Here is a 9,692-nt window from a genome sequence, read left to right on the forward strand (position 1 = left end):
CCGATTTACACGACTATCTATTTCAGCTTACGAGCCCTTTTGCGGAAACGACCTCGATCACGTAACGCGACGAAGTATCGATTTTTCCAGTAATTTCCAGGACGAACGACAAAGTGGAAAATAAGTGGAATAGAAAGTTTAACGTCGGACATGTGCAGAGTACACGGAGAATATTTACGGATTAATTAGTCTAATCGACGCACAGCTGGTCCTTAACGAACCCGGCCATTCGTCGTTCCCATTAAACGAGTCAATCAAGCCGGCTTCCACGAGAAAAAGATTCCGTTCTCTCGTTATTTTGGATTTCAACACAGACGATGTTATCGGAACCGAAAGGAAATTCTGCGCGGTACTAGACGAAATTGAATTTAGGCTGGCTCGGATACGAAGTCGACGACGGAAGACGCAGCGAGGACCTCGTCAATGATTCCAGTCGAAATTCTGTAACTTACAGAGCAAACAGGACCACTACGAGATTTGATAGGAACGATGGGTTTCTTATTATGTCGTATCGAGGTCGTATAAAGTTGGTAGCGAATTAAGAAAAATTTTGAGATTGATTATTGATTATTGACATGTCAGGAATATATCGACTTCCGGTCCAAGTCAGAGAAACCTCGATGCGACCGAGTTTTTCACCCAATAAAATGGGAATCGTAAAAATGAAGATCTCAAGAGGAAAATAAAATTCTTTTCAAAACACGAAATATCTTGACACCCTCCAGCCTTAAATCTCTGCGGGCCCAGTCGCATCTGACGTTTCACCGTAATTAGTTCTCTGTCAAGATCCTATTAAAGAATACTACTCGAAATTTGGTTCCATTTTTAAATAACTTTAATCGACATCGTATCCACGTCGACGTATTTTTGTAGAATTGAATCAAGACGCGAATGCCTATACTGCTAAAGACTACTGGGTCTTTAGTATCGGCGAGGATCAAATATTGCAGGGATAAGCAATGTAATCTGCCTATTATACTTGTAAACTTTATAATTGCTCTTATAATGACGACTGTTACACGATGACTGCTATACGACGACTGAGGACACGTTAGACAACCGGTGACCAATTCTAGACGTAAATACACACACACATCCACACGCATACGTTATATTTGAATATATTTCTGCAAAATGTCGCGATTAGTATACTAAATCGGTGACGATCCTAAGTATACCTCGCGTGCAAAAATCACGAAGAATTGTCTGAAAAGGAACATCAAGTCCAACCCCTGTCATAGGACAGCAAAGAGCTGACACCATCTGCATCCCTCCCGTATTTCGCCTGGCGAAATTAACGAAGAGGACTGCGAGAAGGTTGAAGCAACCCGGATTATAAAAAGATCTCGTGGAATTTCGACAGAGCGACGGTCCATTAGGCGAATTGTCCAGGTACGAGTCGGGATTGCCGACGATTGCGAATGCACGGGGTTAGGTGGCGCGGAAAGGAAGCCTCGCGCGAGTCCCGGCCATCAGGAGATAGAGTATCCGGGGAATAAGCTTTCTCAGGTCTTTCTTCGTCTGAACCGCGAGTCGAAGGAAAGACTCGCGACGACCGAAAATTCCGGATTCGATCTCGCTTAGCAAGCGACTGCATCCGCTGGGATTCCGTTGCTCGATTATCGCGCAGGTTTATTTATCGCTGAAAGCTTCTTACGCAAACAACGCGCGACACCGATCGAGCAGAAAGAGAAGCTCCTCGAGCAGAAAATTTTTTAATGGAACGACGCCGGTGAGAAAACATTGGCAGACTCGTTTAAACCCTAGTCGATCGTCCTTGCATCTTAACTGATCGCCATAATTCGAGTTAAACAGCAATTATACTCCCTCTTGGAAACGAAAGGAAATTTAGGTTTAACTATACCAAATCGGAAATATACAGCGAAATAACTGGAAAGTTATGGAATAAATAGGAATAACTGAAATTTGGAGGGTTAAAATTGATTTAACATCCATGACTTAACACTAGAACCAGAACTACCAACTTGTAACGTGTACTCAGTGTACGTAACATAATAATAATAATAATAATATTGCACGTAATCGATATTAATCACAGCAGTATAGCGGAAATGACAAATCTTATTTAAATGAAATTACTATTGTAAGAAAACCGCTGACAATCAAGTCCAAGCAACGACAGATGGATGGCTTTGTGCTTGCAGTGGACCTCGATAGTTATGAGACAAAACAAAATTTCTTTCATTTTAACCATTTGCACTCGAGAGGCGACTCCCAGACGCCATTTAATTAGACTCTAAAGATCGATGTTAATCAATATATCAAATTTAAAATTACCCAACGGTGCGTGGAATGTCGAAGTAAAACAATTCTACGTCTTAATTTGCCGTTTTAAAAATATCGTCGACCTTATAAAAGAAAGGCTTTGAATTACTATTTTTCTGTAACGAAAAAATCGCCGAGTGCAAAGGGTTAACCTGTACCCCTTCGGTCCCCCGAGCCACGCCTCCTTACTATAAACCTCGTCAAAGGTGGCGAAATTAAAAAATCTGACACGAGTCATCTTTGGCAGTCCCAGTGTTAAAACGTGACAGTGGTCAGTGTCAAAGGTTGTCACTTGGTACACACGAGACCAGAGTCTTCTTGCGTCTGGTCAGAGAATCCTACCACGAAGCTGCTTCTTGTTTTCGAGCCTCGAGGTACACCAAGAGCCTAACGCGTATTTATAGCTCGAGAGATTAAACCTAACCATCGCATCCGCAAGCTGGAACGCTTAAATATCGACTGTCCCCGAGTTACGTCCTCTCTGGGGCCTATACATACGCGAAGAGACTCTTGGAACAGACACCGGTTGCTCGACAAATTTGCGACGTCCATTTTTCCGGCCTCTTAATTCACACTCGCCCGTAAATTCCCGTGGCTTCGTAGATCGAGCGCGCGAAAACACCGTCGCGGTACTCAGGTATACATTAACAACGGGGTGGAGGTCCGGCAAGGGTAGTAAATAGAACAGCGGGGTGAGAATGGGAAAATGGAGGCAAAGGAGGGAACGAGAGAGCACGCGTGGACGAAACGGTATACTATGGCGCGTCGAGTGGTCCAATGTGCTCTCATTAGCCAGTATCCCAGTTGCATTTTTCCGCTTGTTTCTCCTTCCTTGATGTCTAATCGAGTCAAATTGTCTGGACTGTTGGTTGATTATTAATCCAGTATCATTGAACGTCGATTAGGCACTTAGACTTTTGACGTTCCTAGGGCGCAATCCTCATGGATGAGGTCTGCACTGACCAATAGGGGAAACAAATGATCAAGTTCGGGATGAAGAACGTTTTGAAAGAGACAGTGTTTCGTGAGATCGTGTTTGAACATCGAAGTTAAATGTCGAAGAGATGGGACACGTGTAGAGTGTTTTATTCGAGAGAAATAGGAGTTGAGTTTGAAGATATGAAAAGAAGGTTCTTCTTAAGTTAACGAATTAGGTCTCCTTTGTGTATAGCGTCGATTAGAGGGAAACTGAGCGAGATGTAAGGGCAGGGATCACCTGGGATTTACTGATATTATTAACACGATTGTAAGAGCAAGTGGACACCGGTTAGAGTGGCGAGTGAGGAGCACGTGGCTGCCATAACCAGAGTCCAAAAGGAAGTGACAACCCATTGAGAGATAAAGCAGGCTGTCCTTTAAAAAGAGCAAACCAAGACGTAGAAGGGACACCTTTATGTAGAGTTCGATGCGACAGTTTAGTGTAGACAGTTTTAAGAAGGTAAAAGTACAATCAGCCAGCGAAAGTTAGAGCTATTAACCCAGTCATCTCCTCTCTTACCCTCCACGATGTTTTTACTTCCTCTTCGAGGTAGAATTAGGTATAGTTGATCATGTGAACCTTGGTCGATAAGAAGCTGTGCAGGTCAAGCTGCATTATCAAGATAGGCGGATATCCCTAACAGTATGATGTTCATTCATCGCCAACAATTTGGTCTATCCTCGATTTGATCTATCCTAGGCAACTATTCCTATCAGCTTGCTATAATCGTCTCACCCAAAACGAAACTTCGTGCAAAAATATCGTGGATCTATGTTTCCAAGTTATACCGTGACGCAAAATTACCATCTTTGTGCCGCAGTGGTAATTCGTCGACATCTTGTACATTTCCGAGCAATCGAACAAACAAAGCTGGATCGGAATTGTCAGCCATAAAAGCGTATCTCGTCTCGCCCTCCTCGCGCGGAACAAACGGTTTTCCGATAATCTTTCCGTGCCGCATAAGTTTCAATGGCATCCCATATCGCCGTGTAAGCAGGCTGATGCACGGTTATTTCAATAGGAGCCGGTACGTGGCGCGATGAACGTGCAAAATGCAGGCGACGAGGCGAAAGGGTCGGTCGCTTCGATCCTGTGTACGGCTTGTCGTACATTTTCAACTGAAACGATCCCGCCCCTGTCAAAGCTTGACGCTTTCTGCCGGCGCTCGCAAGACAGATTCGAATGCCTTTTCGTCCGCCGTGCCCCGTCTACACACGCGATCCATCTTTCCGTCCTTTCGCCATCGGTGGCAACGCTCTTCGTCGAGGGCACGTGTGCCGGGTTTTCACGTAACCGACCTGGTGTTAACCGACAGTCTTACAACCGTAGGAAGAACCGGTTGAGTGACGAAAAGGGTAGTAAATTTTGGATACTCGTAAAAGTAGAAACGAAGCGAGTACTCGTAGGTTCCCGTGGGTTCTCGTAGGTTCCCCTAGTCGCTCGCGTGTTCGATACGCGAAGTCTCATACGGAATAACGTTACGAACGATGATTATATAAATCCCATAGGATATCGTTTAGGGAAGTCAAGTTATTAATTTGATTGAAAGTGGAAAAAATTGGAAGAAATCTAAAATAAAAACTCAGGAAGATGTCTAGAGTGGAGAAAGCAGAGTCGAAATTTTATGACAAAAGTTGTAGCGGAAAAATCGAGAATGACATGACCCGATGTGCATCGCGAAGATTATTCTAGATGATAGAAATGGTAAAAATTCCATGTCCAAGGCGGGCACCGAAGGAAGACCGGTACTCCTCATCTGCTATTCCGAGTATTCTATAATTCCAAACTCCTTACTCTCGGCTCGATGCACTCGCGACCCACCGCCCAACGTTAACCAGCATCAGAGGCGACTCGCGTATCCGACAATACACCGGAAGCTCGGTGCACGTCGAAAACGAGGCATTTTCCAATCGCAACTCCGTTGGTCCCGCAGAGAAACTCGGTTACTTATTTCCAAACTGTTGAACTCGCTCCGGACTTAGCCCAACTTCCCTATGCGGTAGACGTTCGTTTTCGATTCGAACGAGCACGAGACCTTTCTATCAAGGATCTCGCGACGACGTTCCCGGACAAGGTATAACTACTTCCGCCGAGTTGCGGACGGGCCGGAATGCGCATCGAGGCGGACGTTCGACGCTCACCGACCTCTGCCGCCCCGTGCTCTTTCAGCCGCGCGCAAAACGGCCCGCTGCAACCTCCGATCTCCACGATTCACGCGCGAACAACCTTCCCTCCCAAGTTTGCTTTCTCCTTTGACTCGCGTTTTCTCCGCGACCAATGCCGTTGCGACGTTCGCTAACGGGCCAAGTGCTTTCGCCATCGTTGCCATCGCGATCGCTGCCATTCTAACGATCGTCAGGCGACTAACGCCGTTGCTAGGATGGATCGACGTCGTGAGAAATGCTATTGCATCGGCTACTTACTATCGCCTCCATTACCACTGCGTCGACCACCCTCGCTACAAGTACCGTCGCGACGACTACCATTGCTTCAATTGCCATCGCGTTGGCTACCGTCGCGGCGACCACTATCGTTTCAACTACTGTCTCGTCGACTACCACCGCGTCGATTACCATCGCTCCAACTACCATCGCGTTGATTACCATAGCTTCAACTACCATCGCCACGATTACCATCGCTCCAACTATCATCGCCACAATTACCATCGCTCCAACTACCATCGCCACGATTACCATCGCTCCAACTATTATCGCCACGATTACCATCGCTCCAACTATCATCGCCACGATTACCATCGCTCCAACTATCATCGCCACGATTACCATCGCTCCAACTATCATCGCCACGATTACCATCGCTCTAACTACTCAGCGCGTCGATTACAATAGCGACAATTACTATCGCTTCAACTGCCATATCGCATCGACTACTACTGCGTTGACTACTATCGCTCCAACTACCATGGCGACGACCACAATTACCATCGCGTGGACTACTGTCGCGTTGGTTACCATCGCGTCGGCTACCATAGCGACGACCACCATCGTTTCAACTACTGTCTCGCCGACTACCATCACGTTAATTACCATCGCATCGATTACCATCGCCGTGACCACCATCGTTTCAATTACTGTCCCGTCAACTACCATCGCTCCAACTACCATAGCGACGATTACTTTCGCTTCAACTACCATAGCATCGACTACTACTGCGTTGACTACTATCGCTCCAACTACCATGGCGACGACCACCATTGCTTCAATTACCATCACATCCACTACTACTGCATCGATTGCTATCGCATCCACTACTACTGCGTCGATTACTATCGCTCCAACTACCATTGCGTGAAATATCATCGCGTCGACTGTCACAACGACGAATGCCATCAAGACAACCACTATCGCGACCACCACCCCAAAAATACGTGTTCTCTGAGAACCGGAAATAACCGCGCAATTCTTCACCCTAGCATCGAAGAACCGACGATCCAGCCGCAATTTCCAGAAGCCACGTTTTCGCATCGACGAGCGGCTTATTAAGCTTCATTTGCGATTTACTTTGCGAGACGAATAACTCAACCCACCTTTCTCTCTTCAACGAGATGGCGAAAACGCCATGTAACGAGCCACGACGTTCGGAGGTTTCGCGACGCGGAACGCGAGTCCTCCCACCGGTTTATTATTAATAACGAACGAGCGACGTAACCGGCGTAATTCCAGCCAGCTCGTCCCCGATTTTCTTGTTGGACCCTGACCAAAAGGGAACGCAGAGGGATGGTGAATTATTAGAGCGTTTACCGGAGTACGTGCTTTTCGCCGGTTTCGGTAAGAAGATATTCCGTGCCCCGACGTTACGTTCAACGCTTTTCCGCCACCAACCACCAGCGTCCTTCTTTGCACGCTCGTGAAATTGCGACCGGAAGTTGTCTTTTTTATCGGCACGCCTCAACAATTTCCCGCTCGTTCGAGGATTCAGAATATCTTCGAATTGTCCTCGCAGAATTCGCGATAAATAGTTTCGAAAGGTTCTATGATTCCACAACGAGGAAAGAAGAAAACGCTTTGAATACGATTTACCTTACTTCTTGGAACACGATTCGTTTCGAACGAGCTTTTACCTCAACGCGGACAACGAATTTTGAATTATTCGCGAAGTTGTACTTCTCCGTGTGAAAAATTATTTTCCGGAGCTAATTTAACGATGTTCAGTAGTACATGCTCGCCATAATTAGAAGGCAAAACCTGTTCCTATACCGCGAAATTTTACACGCGCGTGTTACTCGAATTATTACGGAAATTATTTTCAAAATTTCGCGATTTTTCGTTTTCACCTGGAATCTCGTTCCCGAATCTCGAACGGCAACGAACAAACGGTGTTAAATTCCTTTGTTACCTAGATCCGTGACAACTCCGGATCGTGGCTTTGATTAATTTCGAGTATATATCGGCAGTCTTTTGTGCGATCGTTGCTATTTGTTTCCGCGCGTTCTGCAAATAATTCCATAGAACATATTCGGGCTTCGCGACTTCTACACTTTCCCTGCCTAATTCATCGCGAACTCCTCCAGCCGAGATATACGTCGCTTATAACAACCGACGCACGATCGTTGATTTATTAATCCCCTATAACTCTACCAAATAGCTTCCGCAAATTTTCTCTTCATAGTCCGCGTCGTTGTTTCCATCGAATACAAAATTCCGACCAATCATCCTATACTAATCCACATTAATCTTCGCGGTCCGTGAGAGATCGACGATCCCGTGGTTGCGTGGAAAAACGCAAACCTCGATATTTGATCGATTACTATGAAAAAGGGAATCAAAACTCCAAACTTTAAACGTCAGCATCTTAAAAAAGAAAAAAAAAATAATATCCACTTCGACACTCGCTTACATATCATTTCTCACGACGATTGTCTCAAAAATCTCGAAAAGATACAAAAATTCCACGAATTACCGTAATTAATCCTTTGCACTAGATGATTTTTTGGCTAGAGAAGAATAGAAAATCGAAGATTCTCTACTAAAAAACTGACAATACCTTTTTGAGCAGTAAATAAAGAATTGCATAATAATAGCATTGTAGAATTAATTGACTTCGATACTTCGCATACTGTTACATTACATTAAATTTGATATATTAACCACTTGCACTGGAAAAACGTGTCACGCACGTCGTAATGTTTTTGTCGCAGAATCGCTAACGACGTGATATACACGTCGTCAGGCAATTGTCACAGAAACACTAGACCATTCTGGCACACGCGTCTGTGAGTTTATTGGTAGCGCAAGTGGTTAATATTAACCCATTTGCATCCAAGCGCGGAATATTCCGCGAGCCACGACAGTCGCCTATCACCGAGCGCGGAATATTCCGCGAGCTACGACTGTGGCCTATCACCGAGCGCGGAATAATCCGCGAGCTGATTTTTTTCCATTACCAGTTGCTGAATATTCTTCATAATTTCACGAATTATCGTAATTAACAGATGCAAATGCGTGTTGCAAAAGGGCCTGGCGCGAGAGATCGTTCAGATTTCACGGACGAGTAGGACGTTACCCGGTGATTTGGACGGGATCGAGGCTACGGGCAAGATTGAATTCCAGGGTCGGGATAAGTGAAAAAAGGAAGAACACGAGCGGAGTGTCTCGACAGGACTTGGCGACTCGAAATTGAACGGCGAATCGTGCGTTTATCGCGCCCTAACGGACCCGACCCTAACCGGAGATCCTTCCCTCCGGAAGCGCTAGGTACCCTACACCTATCGTCCTGCAGGATCTTGATAAGAAGAAACCGAACGCGAAGAGACAAAAATGTCTGCCATGTCCCAACGCGATTTTTCTTCCCGGGCTCATATCTCGCGTTTGAGGCGTTCGTGCGAATACCGATTAGGTGACGCCGGAAGCACTCTGTTTAGAGTGAAGAATTCCTTTGAGTGACGTCTCGTGATAGGTTCTTAGTTAGTTCATGGATTTGGAAGATGTTACTAATGTGCTTTCGAATTCTTGAACGAATTGAAGCTTCGTTTCCGAAAAAGAATTTATTTCTCGTCATGTTCTTCTTTTGGGGTATTCAAAGGGTATCTAGGAATATCTAGGGTTGGTGACAGAGTCTGGAGATATATATAGCGATACAATTCGTGGTCGCTTGAGACGAGGAAACTGAGATTACAAGAACCAAACTCGTAGATGAATTTATTGAAATTTAGAGAAAATTTGCTCAACCCTTGTGTTTAACCCTTGTCATTGCGGTCGTACGTCACGTGGGGGTTGACAAGGCGAAAATTTTTTGTATATTTATCGAAGTTGACGACAACCTAGAGAGAATCATTTATGAAAAGCTAGCATCCGATTAGGGTTAAAACGTGGTAATCATTTTGAAGAAATCGTTGAAATTATCTAGCTCGCCTAATGCATCGAAAGATACTGCTACAATCATCGAAATTTCTCCTACAAACTCTTTC

The 9,692-nt window shown here is 45.2% G+C and overlaps 1 protein-coding gene across 1 annotated transcript in view; it reads right to left on the reverse strand.

Moving 5' to 3' along the window:
* LOC108552789 (uncharacterized) overlaps positions 1-9,692 on the reverse strand; it is a 101,509-nt gene that overhangs the window by 36,367 nt on the left and 55,450 nt on the right. The window lies entirely within an intron of this gene.

This window comes from Eufriesea mexicana, unplaced genomic scaffold, assembly GCF_001483705.2.
Source record: "Eufriesea mexicana isolate 0111107269 unplaced genomic scaffold, ASM148370v2 scaffold8090, whole genome shotgun sequence".
Classification (NCBI taxonomy): domain Eukaryota; kingdom Metazoa; phylum Arthropoda; class Insecta; order Hymenoptera; family Apidae; genus Eufriesea; species Eufriesea mexicana.